Raw genomic sequence first — 20,948 nt, forward strand, 5'->3', positions numbered from 1 at the left:
TAATGGTACGAAAATGCAGTAATTAACTCAGTTTGAGGGAGAATGTGCTAACCAAGTTTGCCAAGAAGACTTTGAAAACGACAAAACAGTACGAATCGGCAGGTGATTTCTGAAATACGTCACCGCCTATTGTTGTGTAGGAATGTAGAGTTCCAAATTTGATTTGTAACCACGAATTTATTCCTTAGTCGTCTCGTCTCGTCTCGTCTCGTCCCGCAGACGTTTGTCGTGCTTGCGCTGTCATATGGACCACGACCCGAGCGGCAGCGAGCGGCAGTCGAGCAAAGTCGGGACAAGTCGGGACGGGGACAGGGACAGGGATAGGAATGGTGCGAATGCACTGCAAACTACGCAGACACCTGGTGTGAGGCGAGGCGAGGCGAGGCGAGGCGAGGCGAGGCGAGGAAGCCCACATCGCTACCAGTGGGCCCTCCAGCACGACACTGCCACACCCCGCACAGGCCCTCCGCTGAACACCAGGGACAAGATGCGTCCTCCGCTAGTGTCGAAGGCTACACGCGCCCAGCGAATGACAGGGGGTGCAACGAGCAGCAGTGCGTCTCACACACGCGGCGGTGCGCCCGCCAATTCGGCCGTCACTCTGCTGGGACGCCGGGCGCGCCTCCCCGCGCCGTCCTCGAGGAACTGGCGGTTGCGGAAGGAAGCGCTTTCGTCAAATGCGGCCGAAAACTAACATTTTGTGTGTTGGGAGAAAAGCCGAACGCGAATTCTGCCGTTCTCCTACATTAGATGAGCGCCAACGGCCATACCATGATGAATACACCGGTTCTCGTCCGATCACCGAAGTTAAGCATCATCGGGCCCGGCTAGTACTTGGATGGGTGACCGCCTGGGAAACCCGGGTGCTGTTGGCCCCCTTCCTGTTTTTTTTTTTTTTTGTAATGTCGCCAGCCCAATTTTCAAACTACCTTTCTGTTGTGACAAAGATGCTTCCTTAAGCCTTTTAAACTACTGTAATGGTACGAAAATGCAGTAATTAACTCAGTTTGAGGGAGAATGTGCTAACCAAGTTTGCCAAGAAGACTTTGAAAACGACAAAACAGTACGAATCGGCAGGTGATTTCTGAAATACGTCACCGCCTATTGTTGTGTAGGAATGTAGAGTTCCAAATTTGATTTGTAACCACGAATTTATTCCTTAGTCGTCTCGTCTCGTCTCGTCTCGTCTCGTCCCGCAGACGTTTGTCGTGCTTGCGCTGTCATATGGACCACGACCCGAGCGGCAGCGAGCGGCAGTCGAGCGAAGTCGGGACAAGTCGGGACGGGGACAGGGACAGGGATAGGAATGGTGCGAATGCACTGCAAACTACGCAGACACCTGGTGTGAGGCGCGGCGAAGCGAGGCGAGGCGAGGAAGCCCACATCGCTACCAGTGGGCCCTCCAGCACGACACTGCCACACCCCGCACAGGCCCTCCGCTGAACACCAGGGACAAGATGCGTCCTCCGCTAGTGTCGAAGGCTACACGCGCCCAGCGAATGACAGGGGGTGCAACGAGCAGCAGTGCGTCTCACACACGCGGCGGTGCGCCCGCCAATTCGGCCGTCACTCTGCTGGGACGCCGGGCGCGCCTCCCCGCTCCGTCCTCGAGGAACTGGCGGTTGCGGAAGGAAGCGCTTTCGTCAAATGCGGCCGAAAACTAACATTTTGTGTGTTGGGAGAAAAGCCGAACGCGAATTCTGCCGTGCTCCTACATTAGATGAGCGCCAACGGCCATACCATGATGAATACACCGGTTCTCGTCCGATCACCGAAGTTAAGCATCATCGGGCCCGGCTAGTACTTGGATGGGTGACCGCCTGGGAAACCCGGGTGCTGCTGGCTCCCTTCCTGTTTTTTTTTGTTATGTCACCAGCCCAATTTTCAAACTACCTTTCTGTTGTGACAAAGATGCTTCCTTAAGCCTTTTAAACTACTGTAATGGTAAGAAAATGCAGTAATTAACTCAGTTTGAGGGAGAATGTGCTAACCAAGTTTGCCAAGAAGACTTTGAAAACGACAAAACAGTACGAATCGGCAGGTGATTTCTGAAATACGTCACCGCCTATTGTTGTGTAGGAGTGTAGAGTTCCAAATTTGATTTGTAACCACGAATATATTCCTTAGTCGTCTCGTCTCGTCTCGTCTCGTCTCGTCCCGCAGACGTTTGTCGTGCTTGCGCTGTCATATGGACCACGACCCGAGCGGCAGCGAGCGGCAGTCGAGCAAAGTCGGGACAAGTCGGGACGGGGGCAGGGACAGGGATAGGAATTGTGCGAATGCACTGCAAACACCGCAGACACCTGGTGTGAGGCGAGGCGAGGCGTGGCGAGGCGAGGCGAGGAAGCCCACATCGCTACCAGTTTGCCTTCCAGCACGACACTGCAACACCCCGCACAGGCCCTCCGCTGAACACCAGGGACAAGATGCGTCCTCCGCTAGTGTCGAAGGCTGAACGCGCCCAGCGAATGACAGGGGGTGCAACGAGCAGCAGTGCGTCTCACACACGGGGCGGTGCGCCCGCCAATTCGGCCGTCACTCTGCTGGGACGCCGGGAGCGCCTCCCCGCGCCGTCCTCGAGGAACTGGCGGTTGCGGAAGGAAGCGCTTTTGTCAAATGCGGCCGAAAACTAACATTTTGTGTGTTGGGAGAAAAGCCGAACGCGAATTCTGCCGTGCTCCTACATTAGATGAGCGCCAACGGCCATACCATGATGAATACACCGGTTCTCGTCCGATCACCGAAGATAAGCATCATCGGGCCCGGCTAGTACTTGGATGGGTGACCGCCTGGGAAACCCGGGTGCTGTTGGCTCCCTTCCTGTTTTTTTTTTGTTATGTCGCCAGCCCAATTTTCAAACTACCTTTCTGTTGTGACAAAGATGCTTCCTTAAGCCTTTTAAACTACTGTAATGGTACGAAAATGCAGTAATTAACTCAGTTTGAGGGAGAATGTGCTAACCAAGTTTGCCAAGAAGACTTTGAAAACGACAAAACAGTACGAATCGGCAGGTGATTTCTGAAATACGTCACCGCCTATTGTTGTGTAGGAGTGTAGAGTTCCAAATTTGATTTGTAACCACGAATTTATTCCTTAGTCGTCTCGTCTCGTCTCGTCTCGTCTCGTCCCGCAGACGTTTGTCGTGCTTGCGCTGTCATATGGACCACGACCCGAGCGGCAGCGAGCGGCAGTCAAGCAAAGTCGGGACAAGTCGGGATGGGGACAGGGACAGGGATAGGAATGGTGCGAATGCACTGCAAACTACGCAGACACCTGGTGTGAGGCGAGGCGAGGCGAGGCGAGGCGAGGAAGCCCACATCGCTACCAGTGGGCCCTCCAGCACGACACTGCAACACACCGCACAGGCCCTCGGCTGAACACCAGGCACTAGATGCGTCCTCCGCTAGTGTCGAAGGCTGCACGCACCCAGCGAATGACAGGGGGTGCAACGAGCAGCAGTGCGTCTCACACACGCGGCGGTGCGCAGCCAATTCGGCCGTCACTCTGCTGGGACGTCGGGCGAGCCTCCCCGCGCCGTCCTCGAGGAACTGGCGGTTGCGGAAGGAAGCGCTTTTGTCAAATGCGGCCGAAAACTAACATTTTGTGTGTTGGGAGAAAAGCCGATCGCGAATTCTGCCGTGCTCCTACATTAGATGAGCGCCAACGGCCATACCATGATGAATACACCGGTTCTCGTCCGATCACCGAAGATAAGCATCATCGGGCCCGGCTAGTACTTGGATGGGTGACCGCCTGGGAAACCCGGGTGCTGTTGGCTCCCTTCCTGTTTTTTTTTTTGTTATGTCGCCAGCCCAATTTTCAAACTACCTTTCTGTTGTGACAAAGATGCTTCCTTAAGCCTTTTAAACTACTGTAATGGTACGAAAATGCAGTAATTAACTCAGTTTGAGGGAGAATGTGCTAACCAAGTTTGCCAAGAAGACTTTGAAAACGACAAAACAGTACGAGTTGGCAGGTGATTTCTGAAATACGTCACCGCCTATTGTTGTGTAGGAGTGTAGAGTTCCAAATTTGATTTGTAACCACGAATTTATTCCTTAGTCGTCTCGTCTCGTCTCGACTCGTCTCGTCCCGCAGACGTTTGTCGTGCTTGCGCTGTCATATGGACCACGACCCGAGCGGCAGCAAGCGGCAGTCGAGCAAAGTCGGGACAAGTCGGGACGGGGACAGGGACAGGGATAGGAATGGTGCGAATGCACTGCAAACTACGCAGACACCTGGTGTGAGGCGCGGCGAAGCGAGGCGAGGCGAGGAAGCCCACATCGCTACCAGTGGGCCCTCCAGCACGACACTGCCACACCCCGCACAGGCCCTCCGCTGAACACCAGGGACAAGATGCGTCCTCCGCTAGTGTCGAAGGCTACACGCGCCCAGCGAATGACAGGGGGTGCAACGAGCAGCAGTGCGTCTCACACACGCGGCGGTGCGCCCGCCAATTCGGCCGTCACTCTGCTGGGACGCCGGGCGCGCCTCCCCGCGCCGTCCTCGAGGAACTGGCGGTTGCGGAAGGAAGCGCTTTCGTCAAATGCGGCCGAAAACTAACATTTTGTGTGTTGTGAGAAAAGCCGAAAGCGAATTCTGCCGTGCTCCTACATTAGATGAGCGCCAACGGCCATACCATGATGAATACACCGGTTCTCGTCCGATCACCGAAGTTAAGCATCATCGGGCCCGGCTAGTACTTGGATGGGTGACCGCCTGGGTCAACCCGGGTGCTGTTGGCTCCCTTCCCGTTTTCTTTTTGTTATGTTGCCAGCCCAATTTTCAAACTACGTTTCTGTTGTGACAAAGATGCTTACTTAAGCCTTTTAAACTACTGTAATGGTACGAAAATGCAGTAATTAACTCAGTTTGAGGGAGAATGTGCTAACCAAGTTTGCCAAGAAGACTTTGAAAACGACAAAACAGTACGAATTGGCAGGTGATTTCTGAAATACGTCACCGCCTATTGATGTGTAGGAATGTAGAGTTCCAAATTTGATTTGTAACCACGAATTTATTCCTTAGTCGTCTCGTCTCGTCTCGTCTCGTCTCGTCCCGCAGACGTTTGTCGTGCTTGCGCTGTCATATGGACCACGACCCGAGCGGCAGCGAGCGGCAGTCGAGCAAAGTCGGGACAAGTCGGGACGGGGGCAGGGACAGGGATAGGAATTGTGCGAATGCACTGCAAACACCGCAGACACCTGGTGTGAGGCGAGGCGAGGCGTGGCGAGGCGAGGCGAGGAAGCCCACATTGCTACCAGTGGGCCTTCCAGCACGACACTGCCACACCCCGCACAGGCCCTCCGCTGAACACCAGGGACAAGATGCGTCCTCCGCTAGTGTCGAAGGCTGAACGCGCCCAGCGAATGACAGGGGGTGCAACGAGCAGCAGTGCGTCTCACACACGCGGCGGTGCGCCCGCCAATTCGGCCGTCACTCTGCTGGGACGCCGGGAGCGCCTCCCCGCGCCGTCCTCGAGGAACTGGCGGTTGCGGAAGGAAGCGCTTTCGTCAAATGCGGCCGAAAACTAACATTTTGTGTGTTGGGAGAAAAGCCGAACGCGAATTCTGCCGTGCTCCTACATTAGATGAGCGCCAACGGCCATACCATGATGAATACACCGGTTCTCGTCCGATCACCGAAGTTAAGCGTCATCGGGCCCGGCTAGTACTTGGATGGGTGACCGCCTGGGAAACCCGGGTGCTGTTGGCTCCCTTCCTGTTTTTTTTTTTTGTAATGTCGCCAGCCCAATTTTCAAACTACCTTTCTGTTGTGACAAAGATGCTTCCTTAAACCTTTTCAACTACTGTAATGGTACGATAATGCAGTAATTAACTCAGTTTGAGGGAGAATGTGCTAACCAAGTTTGCCAAGAAGACTTTGAAAACGACAAAACAGTACGAATCGGCAGGTGATTTCTGAAATACGTCACCGCCTATTGTTGTGTAGGAGTGTAGAGTTCCAAATTTGATTTGTAACCACGAATTTATTCCTTAGTCGTCTCGTCTCGTCTCGTCTCGTCTCGTCCCGCAGACGTTTGTCGTGCTTGCGCTGTCATATGGACCACGACCCGAGCGGCAGCGAGCGGCAGTCAAGCAAAGTCGGGACAAGTCGGGATGGGGACAGGGACAGGGATAGGAATGGTGCGAATGCACTTCAAACTACGCAGACACCTGGTGTGAGGCGAGGCGAGTCGAGGCGAGGCGAGGCGAGGCGAGGCGAGGCGAGGAAGCCCACATCGCTACCAGTGGGCCCTCCAGCACGACACTGCCACACCCCGCACACGCCCTCCGCTGAACACCAGGGACAAGATTCGTCCTCCGCTAGTGTCGAAGGCTGCACGCACCCAGCGAATGACAGGGGGTGCAACGAGCAGCAGTGCGTCTCACACACGCGGCGGTGCGCCCGCCAATTCGGCCGTCACTCTGCTGGGACGCCGGGCGCGCCTCCCCGCGCCGTCCTCGAGGAACTGGCGGTTGCGGAAGGAAGCGCTTTCGTCAAATGCGGCCGAAAACTAACATTTTGTGTGTTGGGAGAAAAGCCGAACGCGAATTCTGCCGTGCTCCTACATTAGATGAGCGCCAACGGCCATACCATGATGAATACACCGGTTCTCGTCCGATCACCGAAGTTAAGCATCATCGGGCCCGGCTAGTACTTGGATGGGTGACCGCCTGGGAAACCCGGGTGCTGTTGGCTCCCTCCCTGTTTTTTTTTTTGTTATGTCGCCAGCCCAATTTTCAAACTACCTTTCTGTTGTGACAAAGATGCTTCCTTAAGCCTTTTAAACTACTGTAATGGTACGAAAATGCAGTAATTAACTCAGTTTGAGGGAGAATGTGCTAACCAAGTTTGCCAAGAAGACTTTGAAAACGACAAAACAGTACGAATCAGCAGGTGATTTCTGAAATACGTCACCGCCTATTCTTGTGTAGGAGTGTAGAGTTCCAAATTTGATTTGTAACCACGAATTTAATCCTTAGTCGTCTCGTCTCGTCTCGTCTCGTCCCGCAGACGTTTGTCGTGCTTGCGCTGTCATATGGACCACGACCCGAGCTGCAGCGAGCGGCAGTCGAGCAAAGTCGGGACAAGTCGGGACGGGGGCAGGGACAGGGATAGGAATGGTGCGAATGCACTGCAAACACCGCAGACACCTGGTGTGAGGCGAGGCGAGGCGTGGCGGGGCGAGGCGAGGAAGCCCACATCGCTACCAGTGGGCCTTCCAGCACGACACTGCCACACCCCGCACAGGCCCTCCGCTGAACACCAGGGACAAGATGCGTCCTCCGCTAGTGTCGAAGGCTGAACGCGCCCAGCGAATGACAGGGGGTGCAACGAGCAGCAGTGCGTCTCACACACGCGGCGGTGCGCCCGCCAATTCGGCCGTCACTCTGCTGGGACGCCGGGCGCGCCTCCCCGCGCCGTCCTCGAGGAACTGGCGGTTGCGGAAGGAAGCGCTTTCGTCAAATGCGGCCGAAAACTATCATTTTGTGTGTTGTGAGAAAAGCCGAACGCGAATTCTGCCGTGCTCCTACATTAGATGAGCGCCAACGGCCATACCATGATGAATACACCTGTTCTCGTCCGATCACCGAAGTTAAGCATCATCGGGCCCGGCTGGTACTTGGATGGGTGACCGCCTGGGAAACCCGGGTGCTGTTGGCTCCCTTCCTGTTTTTTTTTTTGTTATGTCGCCAGCCCAATTTTCAAACTACCTTTCTGTTGTGACAAAGATGCTTCCTTAAGCCTTTTAAACTACTGTAATGGTCTGAAAATGCATTAATTAACTCAGTTTGAGGGAGAATGTGCTAACCAAGTTTGCCAAGAAGACTTTGAAAACGACAAAACAGTACGAATTGGCAGGTGATTTCTGTTATACGTCACCGCCTATTGTTGTGTAGGAGTGTAGAGTTCCAAATTTGATTTGTAACCACGAATTTATTCCTTAGTCGTCTCGTCTCGTCTCGACTCGTCTCGTCCCGCAGACGTTTGTCGTGCTTGCGCTGTCATATGGACCACGACCCGAGCGGCAGCGAGCGGCTGACGAGCAAAGTCGGGACAAGTCGGGACGGGGACAGGGACAGGGATAGGAATGGTGCGAATGCACTGCAAACTACGCAGACACCTGGTGTGAGGCGAGGCGAGGCGAGGCGAGGCGAGGAAGCCCACATCGCTACCAGTGGGCCCTCCAGCACGACACTGCCACACCCCGCACACGCCCTCCGCTGAACACCAGGGACAAGATTCGTCCTCCGCTAGTGTCGAAGGCTGCACGCACCCAGCGAATGACAGGGGGTGCAACGAGCAGCAGTGCGTCTCACACACGCGGCGGTGCGCCCGCCAATTCGGCCGTCACTCTGCTGGGACGCCGGGCGCGCCTCCCCGCGCCGTCCTCGAGGAACTGGCGGTTGCGGAAGGAAGCGCTTTCGTCAAATGCGGCCGAAAACTAACATTTTGTGTGTTGGGAGAAAAGCCGAACGCGAATTCTGCCGTGCTCCTACATTAGATGAGCGCCAACGGCCATACCATGATGAATACACCGGTTCTCGTCCGATCACCGAAGTTAAGCATCATCGGGCCCGGCTAGTACTTGGATGGGTGACCGCCTGGGAAACCCGGGTGCTGTTGGCTCCCTCCCTGTTTTTTTTTTGTTATGTCGCCAGCCCAATTTTCAAACTACCTTTCTGTTGCGACAAAGATGCTTCCTTAAGCCTTTTAAACTACTGTAATGGTACGAAAATGCAGTAATTAACTCAGTTTGAGGGAGAATGTGCTAACCAAGTTTGCCAAGAAGACTTTGAAAACGACAAAACAGTACGTATCGGCAGGTGATTTCTGAAATACGTCACCGCCTATTGTTGTGTAGGAGTGTAGAGTTCCAAATTTGATTTGTAACCACGAATTTATTCCTTAGTCGTCTCGTCTCGTCTCGTCTCGTCCCGCAGACGTTTGTCGTGCTTGCGCTGTCATATGGACCACGACCCGAGCGGCAGCGAGCGGCAGTCGAGCAAAGTCGGGACAAGTCGGGACGGGGACAGGGACAGGGATAGGAATGGTGCGAATGCACTGCAAACTACGCAGACACCTGGTGTGAGGCGAGGCGAGGCGAGGCGAGGAAGCCCACATCGCTACCAGTGGGCCCTCCAGCACGACACTGCCACACCCCGCACACGCCCTCCGCTGAACACCAGGGCAAGATGCGTCCTCCGCTAGTGTCGAAGGCTGAACGCGCCCAGCGAATGACAGGGGGTGCAACGAGCAGCAGTGCGTCTCACACACGCGGCGGTGCGCCCGCCAATTCGGCCGTCACTCTGCTGGGACGCCGGGCGCGCCTCCCCGCGCCGTCCTCGAGGAACTGGCGGTTGCGGAAGGAAGCGCTTTCGTCAAATGCGGCCGAAAACTATCATTTTGTGTGTTGTGAGAAAAGCCGAACGCGAATTCTGCCGTGCTCCTACATTAGATGAGCGCCAACGGCCATACCATGATGAATACATCTGTTCTCGTCCGATCACCGAAGTTAAGCATCATCGGGCCCGGCTGGTACTTGGATGGGTGACCGCCTGGGAAACCCGGGTGCTGTTGGCTCCCTTCCTGTTTTTTTTTTGTTATGTCGCCAGCCCAATTTTCAAACTACCTTTCTGTTGTGACAAAGATGCTTCCTTAAGCCTTTTAAACTACTGTAATGGTCTGAAAATGCAGTAATTAACTCAGTTTGAGGGAGAATGTGCTAACCAAGTTTGCCAAGAAGACTTTGAAAACGACAAAACAGTACGAATTGGCAGGTGATTTCTGAAATACGTCACCGCCTATTGTTGTGTAGGAGTGTAGAGTTCCAAATTTGATTTGTAACCACGAATTTATTCCTTAGTCGTCTCGTCTCGTCTCGACTCGTCTCGTCCCGCAGACGTTTGTCGTGCTTGCGCTGTCATATGGACCACGACCCGAGCGGCAGCGAGCGGCTGACGAGCAAAGTCGGGACAAGTCGGGACGGGGACAGGGACAGGGATAGGAATGGTGCGAATGCACTGCAAACTACGCAGACACCTGGTGTGAGGCGAGGCGAGGCGAGGCGAGGCGAGGAAGCCCACATCGCTACCAGTGGGCCCTCCAGCACGACACTGCCACACCCCGCACACGCCCTCCGCTGAACACCAGGGACAAGATTCGTCCTCCGCTAGTGTCGAAGGCTGCACGCACCCAGCGAATGACAGGGGGTGCAACGAGCAGCAGTGCGTCTCACACACGCGGCGGTGCGCCCGCCAATTCGGCCGTCACTCTGCTGGGACGCCGGGCGCGCCTCCCCGCGCCGTCCTCGAGGAACTGGCGGTTGCGGAAGGAAGCGCTTTCGTCAAATGCGGCCGAAAACTAACATTTTGTGTGTTGGGAGAAAAGCCGAACGCGAATTCTGCCGTGCTCCTACATTAGATGAGCGCCAACGGCCATACAATGATGAATACACCGGTTCTCGTCCGATCACCGAAGTTAAGCATCATCGGGCCCGGCTAGTACTTGGATGGGTGACCGCCTGGGAAACCCGGGTGCTGTTGGCTCCCTCCCTGTTTTTTTTTTTGTTATGTCGCCAGCCCAATTTTCAAACTACCTTTCTGTTGCGACAAAGATGCTTCCTTAAGCCTTTTAAACTACTGTAATGGTACGAAAATGCAGTAATTAACTCAGTTTGAGGGAGAATGTGCTAACCAAGTTTGCCAAGAAGACTTTGAAAACGACAAAACAGTACGAATCGGCAGGTGATTTCTGAAATACGTCACCGCCTATTGTTGTGTAGGAGTGTAGAGTTCCAAATTTGATTTGTAACCACGAATTTAATCCTTAGTCGTCTCGTCTCGTCTCGTCTCGTCCCGCAGACGTTTGTCGTGCTTGCGCTGTCATATGGACCACGACCCGAGCGGCAGCGAGCGGCAGTCGAGCAAAGCCGGGACAAGTCGGGACGGGGACAGGGACAGGGATAGGAATGGTGCGAATGCACTGCAAACTACGCAGACACCTGGTGTGAGGCGAGGTGAGGCGAGGCGAGGCGAGGCGAGGCGAGGAAGCCCACATCGCTACCAGTGGGCCCTCCAGCACGACACTGCCACACCCCGCACAGGCCCTCCGCTGAACACCAGGGACAAGATGCGTCCTCCGCTAGTGTCGAAGGCTGCACGCGCCCAGCGATTGACAGGGGGTGCAACGAGCAGCAGTGCGTCTCACACACGCGGCGGTGCGCCCGCCAATTCGGCCGTCACTCTGCTGGGACGCCGGGCGCGCCTCCCCGCGCCGTCCTCGAGGAACTGGCGGTTGCGGAAGGAAGCGCTTTCGTCAAATGCGGCCGAAAACTAACATTTTGTGTGTTGGGAGAAAAGCCGAACGCGAATTCTGCCGTGCTCCTACATTAGATGAGCGCCAACGGCCGTATCATGATGAATACACCGGTTCTCGTCCGATCACCGAAGTTAAGCATCATCGGGCCCGGCTAGTACTTGGATGGGTGACCGCCTGGGAAACCCGGGTGCTGCTGGCTCCCTTCCTGTTTTTTTTTGTTATGTCGCCAGCCCAATTTTCAAACTACCTTTCTGTTGTGACAAAGATGCTTCCTTAAGCCTTTTAAACTACTGTAATGGTACGAAAATGCAGTAATTAACTCAGTTTGAGGGCGAATGTGCTAACCAAGTTTGCCAAGAAGACTTTGTAAACGACAAAATAGTACGAATCGGCAGGTGATTTCTGAAATACGTCACCGCCTATTGTTGTGTAGGAGTGTAGAGTTCCAAATTTGATTTGTAACCACGAATTTATTCCTTAGTCGTCTCGTCTCGTCTCGTCCCGCAGACGTTTGTCGTGCTTGCGCTGTCATATGGACCAGGACCCGAGCGGCAGCGAGCGGCAGTCGAGCAAAGTCGGGACAAGTCGGGACGGGGACAGGGACAGGGATAGGAATGGTGCGAATGCACTGCAAACTACGCAGACACCTGGTGTGAGGCGAGGCGAGGCGAGGCGAGGCGAGGCGAGGCGAGGAAGCCCACATCGCCACCAGTGGGCCCTCCAGCACGACACTGCCTCACCCCGCACAGGCCCTCCGCTGAACACCAGGGACAAGATGCGTCCTCCGCTAGTGTCGAAGGCTGCACGCACCCAGCGAATGACAGGGGGTGCAACGAGCAGCAGTGCGTCTCACACACGCGGCGGTGCGCCCGCCAATTCGGCCGGCACTCTGCTGGGACGCCGGGCGCGCCTCCCCGCGCCGTCCTCGAGGAACTGGCGGTTGCGGAAGGAAGCGCTTTCGTCAAATGCGGCCGAAAACTAACATTTTGTGTGTTGGGAGAAAAGCCGAACGCGAATTCTGCCGAGCTCCTACATTAGATGAGCGCCAACGGCCATACCATGATGAATACACCGGTTCTCGTCCGATCACCGAAGTTAAGCATCATCGGGCCGGGCTAGTACTTGGATGGGTGACCGCCTGGGAAACCCGGGTGCTGTTGGCTCCCTTCCTGTTTTTTTTTTTGTTATGTCGCCAGCCCAATTTTCAAACTACCATTCTGTTGTGACAAAGATGCTTCCTTAGGCCTTTTAAACTACTGTAATGGTACGAAAATGCAGTAATTAACTCAGTTTGAGGGAGAATGTGCTAAACAAGTTTGCCAAGAAGACTTTGAAAACGACAAAATAGTACGAATCGGCAGGTGATTTCTGAAATACGTCACCGCCTATTGTTGTGTAGGAGTGTAGAGTTCCAAATTTGATTTGTAACCACGAATTTATTCCTTAGTCGTCTCGTCTCGTCTCGTCTCGTCCCGCAGACGTTTGTCGTGCTTGCGCTGTCATATGGACCACGACCCGAGCGGCAGCGAGCGGCAGTCGAGCAAAGTCGGGACAAGTCGGGACGGGGACAGGGACAGGGATAGGAATGGTGCGAATGCACTGCAAACTACGCAGACACCTGGTGTGAGGCGAGGCGAGGCGAGGCGAGGAAGCCCACATCGCTACCAGTGGGCCCTCCAGCACGACACTGCCACACCCCGCACAGGCCCTCGGCTGAACACCAGGGACAAGATTCGTCCTCCGCTAGTGTCGATGGCTGCACGCACCCAGCGAATGACAGGGGGTGCAACGAGCAGCAGTGCGTCTCACACACGCGGCGGTGCGCAGCCAATTCGGCCGTCACTCTGCTGGGACGTCGGGCGAGCCTCCCCGCGCCGTCCTCGAGGAACTGGCGGTTGCGGAAGGAAGCGCTTTTGTCAAATGCGGCCGAAAACTAACATTTTGTGTGTTGGGAGAAAAGCCGAACGCGAATTCTGCCGTGCTCCTACATTAGATGAGCGCCAACGGCCATACCATGATGAATACACCGGTTCTCGTCCGATCACCGAAGTTAAGCATCATCGGGCCCGGCTAGTACTTGGATGGGTGACCGCCTGGGAAACCCGGGTGCTGCTGGCTCCCTTCCTGTTTTTTTTTTTGTTATGTCGCCAGCCCAATTTTTAACTACCTTTCTGTTGTGAAAAAGATGCTTCTTTAAGCCTTTTAAACTACTGTAATGGTACGAAAATGCAGTAATTAACTCAGTTTGAGGGAGAATGTGCTAACCAAGTTTGCGAAGAAGACTTTGAAAACGACAAAACAGTACGAATCGGCAGGTGATTTCTGAAATACGTCACCGCCTATTGTTGTGTAGGAGTGTAGAGTTCCAAATTTGATTTGTAACCACGAATTTAATCCTTAGTCGTCTCGTCCCGTCTCGTCTCGTCCCGCAGACGTTTGTCGTGCTTGCGGTGTCATATGGACCACGACCCGAGCGGCAGCTAGCGGCAGTCGAGCAAAGTCGTGACAAGTCGGGACGGGGACAGGGACAGGGATAGGAATGGTGCGAATGCACTGCAAACTACGCAGACACCTGGTGTGAGGCGAGGTGAGGCGAGGCGAGGCGAGACGAGGCGAGGCGAGGAAGCCCACATCGCTACCAGTGGGCCCTCCAGCACGACACTGCCACACCCCGCACAGGCCCTCCGCTGAACACCAGGGACAAGATGCGTCCTCCGCTAGTGTCGAAGGCTGCACGCACCCAGCGAATGACAGGGGGTGCAACGAGCAGCAGTGCGTCTCACACACGCGGCGGTCCGCCCGCCAATCGGCCGTCACTCTGCTGGGACGCCGGGCGCGCCTCCCCGCGCCGTCCTCGAGGAACTGGCGGTTGCGGAAGGAAGCGCTTTCGTCAAATGCGGCCGAAAACTAACATTTTGTGTGTTGGGAGAAAAGCCGAACGCGAATTCTGCCGTGCTCCTACATTAGATGAGCGCCAACGGCCATACCATGATGAATACACCGGTTCTCGTCCGATCACCGAAGTTAAGCATCATCGGGCCCGGCTAGTACTTGGATGGGTGACCGCCTGGGAAACCCGGGTGCTGCTGGCTCCCTTCCTGTTTCTTTTTTGTTATGTCGCCAGCCCAATTTTCAAACTACCTTTCTGTTGTGACAAAGATGCTTCCTTAAGCCTTTTAAACTACTGTAATGGTACGAAAATGCAGTAATTAACGCAGTTTGAGGGAGAATGTGCTAACCAAGTTTGCCAAGAAGACTTTGAAAACGACAAAATAGTACGAATCGGCAGGTGATTTCTGAAATACGTCACCGCCTATTGTTGTGTAGGAGTGTAGAGTTCCAAATTTGATTTTTAACCACGAATTTATTCCTTAGTCGTTTCGTCTCGTCTCGTCCCGCAGACGTTTGTCGTGCTTGCGCTGTCATATGGACCACGACCCGAGCGGCAGCGAGCGGCAGTCGAGCAAAGTCGGGACAAGTCGGGACGGGGACAGGGACAGGGATAGGAATGGTGCGAATGCACTGCAAACTACGCAGACACCTGGTGTGAGGCGAGGCGAGGCGAGGCGAGGCGAGGCGAGGCGAGGAAGCCCACATCGCCACCAGTGGGCCCTCCAGCACGACAGTGCCACACCCCGCACAGGCCCTCCGCTGAACACCAGGGACAAGATTCGTCCTCCGCTAGTGTCGAAAGCTGCACGCACCCAGCGAATGACAGGGGGTGCAACGAGCAGCAGTGCGTCTCACACACGCGGCGGTGCGCCCGCCAATTCGGCCGTCACTCTGCTGGGACGCCGGGCGCGCCTCCCCGCGCCGTCCTCGAGGAACTGGCGGTTGCGGAAGGAAGCGCTTTCGTCAAATGCGGCCGAAAACTAACATTTTGTGTGTTGGGAGAAAAGCCGAACGCGAATTCTGCCGAGCTCCTACATTAGATGAGCGCCAACGGCCATACCATGATGAATACACCGGTTCTCGTCCGATCACCGAAGTTAAGCATCATCGGGCCGGGCTAGTACTTGGATGGGTGACCGCCTGGGAAACCCGGGTGCTGTTGGCTCCCTTCCTGTTTTTTTTTTTGTTATGTCGCCAGCCCAATTTTCAAACTACCATTCTGTTGTGACAAAGATGCTTCCTTAGGCCTTTTAAACTACTGTAATGGTACGAAAATGCAGTAATTAACTCAGTTTGAGGGAGAATGTGCTAAACAAGTTTGCCAAGAAGACTTTGAAAACGACAAAATAGTACGAATCGGCAGGTGATTTCTGAAATACGTCACCGCCTATTGTTGTGTAGGAGTGTAGAGTTCCAAATTTGATTTGTAACCACGAATTTATTCCTTAGTCGTCTCGTCTCGTCTCGTCTCGTCCCGCAGACGTTTGTCGTGCTTGCGCTGTCATATGGACCACGACCCGAGCGGCAGCGAGCGGCAGTCGAGCAAAGTCGGGACAAGTCGGGACGGGGACAGGGACAGGGATAGGAATGGTGCGAATGCACTGCAAACTACGCAGACACCTGGTGTGAGGCGAGGCGAGGCGAGGCGAGGAAGCCCACATCGCTACCAGTGGGCCCTCCAGCACGACACTGCCACACCCCGCACAGGCCCTCGGCTGAACACCAGGGACAAGATTCGTCCTCCGCTAGTGTCGATGGCTGCACGCACCCAGCGAATGACAGGGGGTGCAACGAGCAGCAGTGCGTCTCACACACGCGGCGGTGCGCAGCCAATTCGGCCGTCACTCTGCTGGGACGTCGGGCGAGCCTCCCCGCGCCGTCCTCGAGGAACTGGCGGTTGCGGAAGGAAGCGCTTTTGTCAAATGCGGCCGAAAACTAACATTTTGTGTGTTGGGAGAAAAGCCGAACGCGAATTCTGCCGTGCTCCTACATTAGATGAGCGCCAACGGCCATACCATGATGAATACACCGGTTCTCGTCCGATCACCGAAGTTAAGCATCATCGGGCCCGGCTAGTACTTGGATGGGTGACCGCCTGGGAAACCCGGGTGCTGCTGGCTCCCTTCCTGTTTTTTTTTTGTTATGTCGCCAGCCCAATTTTTAACTACCTTTCTGTTGTGAAAAAGATGCTTCTTTAAGCCTTTTAAACTACTGTAATGGTACGAAAATGCAGTAATTAACTCAGTTTGAGGGAGAATGTGCTAACCAAGTTTGCGAAGAAGACTTTGAAAACGACAAAACAGTACGAATCGGCAGGTGATTTCTGAAATACGTCACCGCCTATTGTTGTGTAGGAGTGTAGAGTTCCAAATTTGATTTGTAACCACGAATTTAATCCTTAGTCGTCTCGTCCCGTCTCGTCTCGTCCCGCAGACGTTTGTCGTGCTTGCGGTGTCATATGGACCACGACCCGAGCGGCAGCGAGCGGCAGTCGAGCAAAGTCGTGACAAGTCGGGACGGGGACAGGGACAGGGATAGGAATGGTGCGAATGCACTGCAAACTACGCAGACACCTGGTGTGAGAAGAGGCGAGGCGAGGCGAGACGAGGCGAGGCGAGGAAGCCCACATCGCTACCAGTGGGCCCTCCAGCACGACACTGCCACACCCCGCACAGGCCCTCCGCTGAACACCAGGGACAAGATGCGTCCTCCGCTAGTGTCGAAGGCTGCACGCACCCAGCGAATGACAGGGGGTGCAACGAGCAGCAGTGCGTCTCACACACGCGGCGGTCCGCCCGCCAATCGGCCGTCACTCTGCTGGGACGCCGGGCGCGCCTCCCCGCGCCGTCCTCGAGGAACTGGCGGTTGCGGAAGGAAGCGCTTTCGTCAAATGCGGCCGAAAACTAACATTTTGTGTGTTGGGAGAAAAGCCGAACGCGAATTCTGCCGTGCTCCTACATTAGATGAGCGCCAACGGCCATACCATGATGAATACACCGGTTCTCGTCCGATCACCGAAGTTAAGCATCATCGGGCCCGGCTAGTACTTGGATGGGTGACCGCCTGGGAAACCCGGGTGCTGCTGGCTCCCTTCCTGTTTCTTTTTTGTTATGTCGCCAGCCCAATTTTCAAACTACCTTTCTGTTGTGACAAAGATGCTTCCTTAAGCCTTTTAAACTACTGTAATGGTACGAAAATGCAGTAATTAACGCAGTTTGAGGGAGAATGTGCTAACCAAGTTTGCCAAGAAGACTTTGAAAACGACAAAATAGTACGAATCGGCAGGTGATTTCTGAAATACGTCACCGCCTATTGTTGTGTAGGAGTGTAGAGTTCCAAATTTGATTTTTAACCACGAATTTATTCCTTAGTCGTTTCGTCTCGTCTCGTCCCGCAGACGTTTGTCGTGCTTGCGCTGTCATATGGACCACGACCCGAGCGGCAGCGAGCGGCAGTCGAGCAAAGTCGGGACAAGTCGGGACGGGGACAGGGACAGGGATAGGAATGGTGCGAATGCACTGCAAACTACGCAGACACCTGGTGTGAGGCGAGGCGAGGCGAGGCGAGGCGAGGCGAGGCGAGGAAGCCCACATCGCCACCAGTGGGCCCTCCAGCACGACAGTGCCACACCCCGCACAGGCCCTCCGCTGAACACCAGGGACAAGATTCGTCCTCCGCTAGTGTCGAAAGCTGCACGCACCCAGCGAATGACAGGGGGTGCAACGAGCAGCAGTGCGTCTCACACACGCGGCGGTGCGCCCGCCAATTCGGCCGTCACTCTGCTGGGACGCCGGGCGCGCCTCCCCGCGCCGTCCTCGAGGAACTGGCGGTTGCGGAAGGAAGCGCTTTCGTCAAATGCGGCCGAAAACTAACATTTTGTGTGTTGGGAGAAAAGCCGAACGCGAATTCTGCCGAGCTCCTACATTAGATGAGCGCCAACGGCCATACCATGATGAATACACCGGTTCTCGTCCGATCACCGAAGTTAAGCATCATCGGGCCCGGCTAGTACTTGGATGGGTGACCGCCTGGGAAACCCGGGTGCTGTTGGCTCCCTTCCTGTTTTTTTTTTTTTTTGTTATGTCGCCAGCCCAATTTTCAAACTACCTTTCTGTTGTGACAAAGATGCTTCCTTAGGCCTTTTAAACTACTGTAATGGTACGAAAATGCAGTAATTAACTCAGTTTGAGGGAGAATGTGCTAACCAAGTTTGCCAAGAAGACTTTGAAAACGACAAAATAGTACGAATCGGCAGGTGATTTCTGAAATACGTCACCGCCTATTGTTGTGTAGGAGTGTAGAGTTCCAAATTTGATTTGTAACCACGAATTTATTCCTTAGTCGTCTCGTCTCGTCTCGTCTCGTCCCGCAGACGTTTGTCGTGCTTGCGCTGTCATATGGACCACGACCCGAGCGGCAGCGAGCGGCAGTCGAGCAAAGTCGGGACAAGTCGGGGCGGGGACAGGGACAGGGATAGGAATGGTGCGAATGCACTGCAAACTACGCAGACACCTGGTGTGAGGCGAGGCGAGGCGAGGCGAGGAAGCCCACATCGCTACCAGTGGGCCCTCCAGCACGACACTGCCACACCCCGCACAGGCCCTCCGCTGAACACCAGGGACAAGATTCGTCCTCCGCTAGTGTCGAAGGCTGCACGCACCCAGCGAATGACAGGGGGTGCAACGAGCAGCAGTGCGTCTCACACACGCGGCGGTGCGCCCGCCAATTCGGCCGTCACTCTGCTGGGACGCCGGGCGCGCCTCCCCGCGCCGTCCTCGAGGAACTGGCGGTTGCGGAAGGAAGCGCTTTCGTCAAATGCGGCCGAAAACTAACATTTTGTGTGTTGGGAGAAAAGCCGAACGCGAATTCTGCCGTGCTCCTACATTAGATGAGCGCCAACGGCCATACCATGATGAATACACCGGATCTCGTCCCATCACCGAAGTTAAGCATCATCGGGCCCGGCTAGTACCTGGATGGGTGACCGCCTGGGAAACCCGGTTGCTGCTGGCTCCCTTCCTGTTTTTTTTTAATTATGTCGCCAGCCCAATTTTCAAACTACCTTTCTGTTGTGACAAAGATGCTTCTTTAAGCCTTTTAAACTACTGTAATGGTACGAAAATGCAGTAATTAACTCAGTTTGAGGGAGAATGTGCTAACCAAGTTTGCCAAGAAGACTTTGAAAACGACAAAACAGTACGAATCGGCAGGTGATTTCTGAAATACGTCACCGCCTATTGTTGTGTAGGAGTGTAGAGTTCCAAATTTGATTTGTAACCACGAATTTGTTCCTTAGTCGTCTCGTCTCGTCTCGTCTCGTCCCGCAGACGTTTGTCGTGCTTGCGCTGTCATATGGACCACGACCCGAGCGGCAGCGAGCGGCAGTCGAGCAAAGTCGGGACAAGTCGGGACGGGGACAGGGACAGGGATAGGAATGGTGCGAATGCACTGCAAACTACGCAGACACCTGGTGTGAGGCGAGGTGAGGCGAGGCGAGGAAGCCCACTTCGCTACCAGTGGGCCCTCCAGCACGACACTGCCACACCCCGCACACGCCCTCCGCTGAACACCGGGGACAAGATTCGTCCTCCGCTAGTGTCGAAGGCTGCACGCACCCAGCGAATGACAGGGGGTGCAACGAGCAGCAGTGCGTCTCACACACGCGGCGGTGCGGCCGCCAATTCGGCCGTCACTCTGCTGGGACGCCGGGCGCGCCTCCCCGCGCCGTCCTCGAGGAACTGGCGGTTGCGGAAGGAAGCGCTTTCGTCAAATGCGGCCGAATACTAACATTTTGTGTGTTGGGAGAAAAGCCGAACGCGAATTCTGCCGTGCTCCTACATTAGATGAGCGCCAACGGCCATACCATGATGAATACACCGGTTCTCGTCCGATCACCGAAGTTAAGCATCATCGGGCCCAGCTAGTTCTTGGATGGGTGACCGCCTGGGAAACCCTGGTGCTGTTGGCTCCCTCCCTGTTTTTTTTTGTTATGTCGCCAGCCCAATTTTCAAACTACCTTTCTGTTGTGACAAAGATGCTTCCTTAAGCCTTTTAAACTACTGTAATGGTACGAAAATGCAGTAATTAACTCAGTTTGAGGGAGAATGTGCTAACCAAGTTTGCGAAGAAGACTTTGAAAACGACAAAACAGTACGAATCGGCAGGTGATTTCTGAAATACGTCACCGCCTATTGTTGTGTAGGAGTGTAGAGTTCCAAATTTGATTTGTAACCACGAATTTAATCCTTAGTCGTCTCGTCTCGTCTCGTCTCGTCCCGCAGACGTTTGTCGTGCTTGCGCTGTCATATGGACCACGACCCGGACGGCAGCGAGCGGCAGTCGAGCAAAGTCGGGACAAGTCGGGACGGGGACAGGGACAGGGATAGGAATGGTGCGAATGCACTGCAAACTACGCAGACACCTGGTGTGAGACGAGGTGAGGCGAGGCGAGGCGAGGCGAGGCGAGGAAGCCCACATCGCTAGCAGTGGGCCCTCCAGCACGACACTGCCACACCCCGCACAGGCCCTCCGCTGAACACCAGGAACAAGATGCGTCCTCCGCTAGTGTCGAAGGCTGCACGCACCTAGCGAATGACAGGGGGTGCAACGAGCAGCAGTGCGTCTCACACACGCGGCGGTGCGCCCGCCAATCGGCCGTCACTCTGCTGGGACGCCGGGCGCGCCTCCCCGCGCCGTCCTCGAGGAACTGGCGGTTGCGGAAGGAAGCGCTT

The 20,948-nt window shown here is 55.0% G+C and overlaps 21 non-coding genes across 21 annotated transcripts; all 21 read left to right on the plus strand.

The window, feature by feature from the left end:
• Positions 1–756: 756 nt before the first annotated feature.
• LOC126102676 (5S ribosomal RNA) lies at positions 757–875 on the plus strand. The gene has a single exon (XR_007522958.1). It is a non-coding gene; the product is annotated as a 5S ribosomal RNA (ribosomal RNA).
• An 851-nt stretch (positions 876–1,726) lies between these two features.
• On the plus strand, positions 1,727–1,845 carry LOC126101711 (5S ribosomal RNA). The gene has a single exon (XR_007522435.1). It is a non-coding gene; the product is annotated as a 5S ribosomal RNA (ribosomal RNA).
• An 850-nt stretch (positions 1,846–2,695) lies between these two features.
• LOC126102969 (5S ribosomal RNA) lies at positions 2,696–2,814 on the plus strand. Its single transcript, XR_007523220.1, has one exon. It is a non-coding gene; the product is annotated as a 5S ribosomal RNA (ribosomal RNA).
• An 845-nt stretch (positions 2,815–3,659) lies between these two features.
• Positions 3,660–3,778, plus strand: LOC126102970 (5S ribosomal RNA). The gene has a single exon (XR_007523221.1). It is a non-coding gene; the product is annotated as a 5S ribosomal RNA (ribosomal RNA).
• An 847-nt stretch (positions 3,779–4,625) lies between these two features.
• LOC126102013 (5S ribosomal RNA) lies at positions 4,626–4,745 on the plus strand. Its single transcript, XR_007522712.1, has one exon. It is a non-coding gene; the product is annotated as a 5S ribosomal RNA (ribosomal RNA).
• An 851-nt stretch (positions 4,746–5,596) lies between these two features.
• LOC126102843 (5S ribosomal RNA) lies at positions 5,597–5,715 on the plus strand. Its single transcript, XR_007523105.1, has one exon. It is a non-coding gene; the product is annotated as a 5S ribosomal RNA (ribosomal RNA).
• Positions 5,716–6,583: 868 nt separating this feature from the next.
• On the plus strand, positions 6,584–6,702 carry LOC126102780 (5S ribosomal RNA). Its single transcript, XR_007523053.1, has one exon. It is a non-coding gene; the product is annotated as a 5S ribosomal RNA (ribosomal RNA).
• An 847-nt stretch (positions 6,703–7,549) lies between these two features.
• Positions 7,550–7,668, plus strand: LOC126101985 (5S ribosomal RNA). The gene has a single exon (XR_007522687.1). It is a non-coding gene; the product is annotated as a 5S ribosomal RNA (ribosomal RNA).
• An 847-nt stretch (positions 7,669–8,515) lies between these two features.
• Positions 8,516–8,634, plus strand: LOC126102781 (5S ribosomal RNA). Its single transcript, XR_007523054.1, has one exon. It is a non-coding gene; the product is annotated as a 5S ribosomal RNA (ribosomal RNA).
• Positions 8,635–9,469: 835 nt separating this feature from the next.
• LOC126102039 (5S ribosomal RNA) lies at positions 9,470–9,588 on the plus strand. Its single transcript, XR_007522736.1, has one exon. It is a non-coding gene; the product is annotated as a 5S ribosomal RNA (ribosomal RNA).
• Positions 9,589–10,434: 846 nt separating this feature from the next.
• Positions 10,435–10,553, plus strand: LOC126101892 (5S ribosomal RNA). The gene has a single exon (XR_007522601.1). It is a non-coding gene; the product is annotated as a 5S ribosomal RNA (ribosomal RNA).
• An 852-nt stretch (positions 10,554–11,405) lies between these two features.
• Positions 11,406–11,524, plus strand: LOC126102015 (5S ribosomal RNA). Its single transcript, XR_007522714.1, has one exon. It is a non-coding gene; the product is annotated as a 5S ribosomal RNA (ribosomal RNA).
• Positions 11,525–12,369: 845 nt separating this feature from the next.
• LOC126102615 (5S ribosomal RNA) lies at positions 12,370–12,488 on the plus strand. The gene has a single exon (XR_007522902.1). It is a non-coding gene; the product is annotated as a 5S ribosomal RNA (ribosomal RNA).
• Positions 12,489–13,324: 836 nt separating this feature from the next.
• Positions 13,325–13,443, plus strand: LOC126101713 (5S ribosomal RNA). Its single transcript, XR_007522436.1, has one exon. It is a non-coding gene; the product is annotated as a 5S ribosomal RNA (ribosomal RNA).
• Positions 13,444–14,298: 855 nt separating this feature from the next.
• Positions 14,299–14,417, plus strand: LOC126101714 (5S ribosomal RNA). Its single transcript, XR_007522437.1, has one exon. It is a non-coding gene; the product is annotated as a 5S ribosomal RNA (ribosomal RNA).
• An 846-nt stretch (positions 14,418–15,263) lies between these two features.
• On the plus strand, positions 15,264–15,382 carry LOC126102627 (5S ribosomal RNA). The gene has a single exon (XR_007522913.1). It is a non-coding gene; the product is annotated as a 5S ribosomal RNA (ribosomal RNA).
• Positions 15,383–16,218: 836 nt separating this feature from the next.
• Positions 16,219–16,337, plus strand: LOC126101715 (5S ribosomal RNA). The gene has a single exon (XR_007522438.1). It is a non-coding gene; the product is annotated as a 5S ribosomal RNA (ribosomal RNA).
• An 849-nt stretch (positions 16,338–17,186) lies between these two features.
• On the plus strand, positions 17,187–17,305 carry LOC126101717 (5S ribosomal RNA). Its single transcript, XR_007522440.1, has one exon. It is a non-coding gene; the product is annotated as a 5S ribosomal RNA (ribosomal RNA).
• Positions 17,306–18,151: 846 nt separating this feature from the next.
• Positions 18,152–18,270, plus strand: LOC126102782 (5S ribosomal RNA). The gene has a single exon (XR_007523055.1). It is a non-coding gene; the product is annotated as a 5S ribosomal RNA (ribosomal RNA).
• Positions 18,271–19,111: 841 nt separating this feature from the next.
• LOC126102123 (5S ribosomal RNA) lies at positions 19,112–19,230 on the plus strand. Its single transcript, XR_007522811.1, has one exon. It is a non-coding gene; the product is annotated as a 5S ribosomal RNA (ribosomal RNA).
• An 836-nt stretch (positions 19,231–20,066) lies between these two features.
• LOC126101947 (5S ribosomal RNA) lies at positions 20,067–20,185 on the plus strand. The gene has a single exon (XR_007522651.1). It is a non-coding gene; the product is annotated as a 5S ribosomal RNA (ribosomal RNA).
• The last annotated feature ends 763 nt before the right edge of the window (positions 20,186–20,948 follow it).

This window comes from Schistocerca cancellata, chromosome 9 (genome assembly GCF_023864275.1).
Source record: "Schistocerca cancellata isolate TAMUIC-IGC-003103 chromosome 9, iqSchCanc2.1, whole genome shotgun sequence".
NCBI classification, from domain to species: domain Eukaryota; kingdom Metazoa; phylum Arthropoda; class Insecta; order Orthoptera; family Acrididae; genus Schistocerca; species Schistocerca cancellata.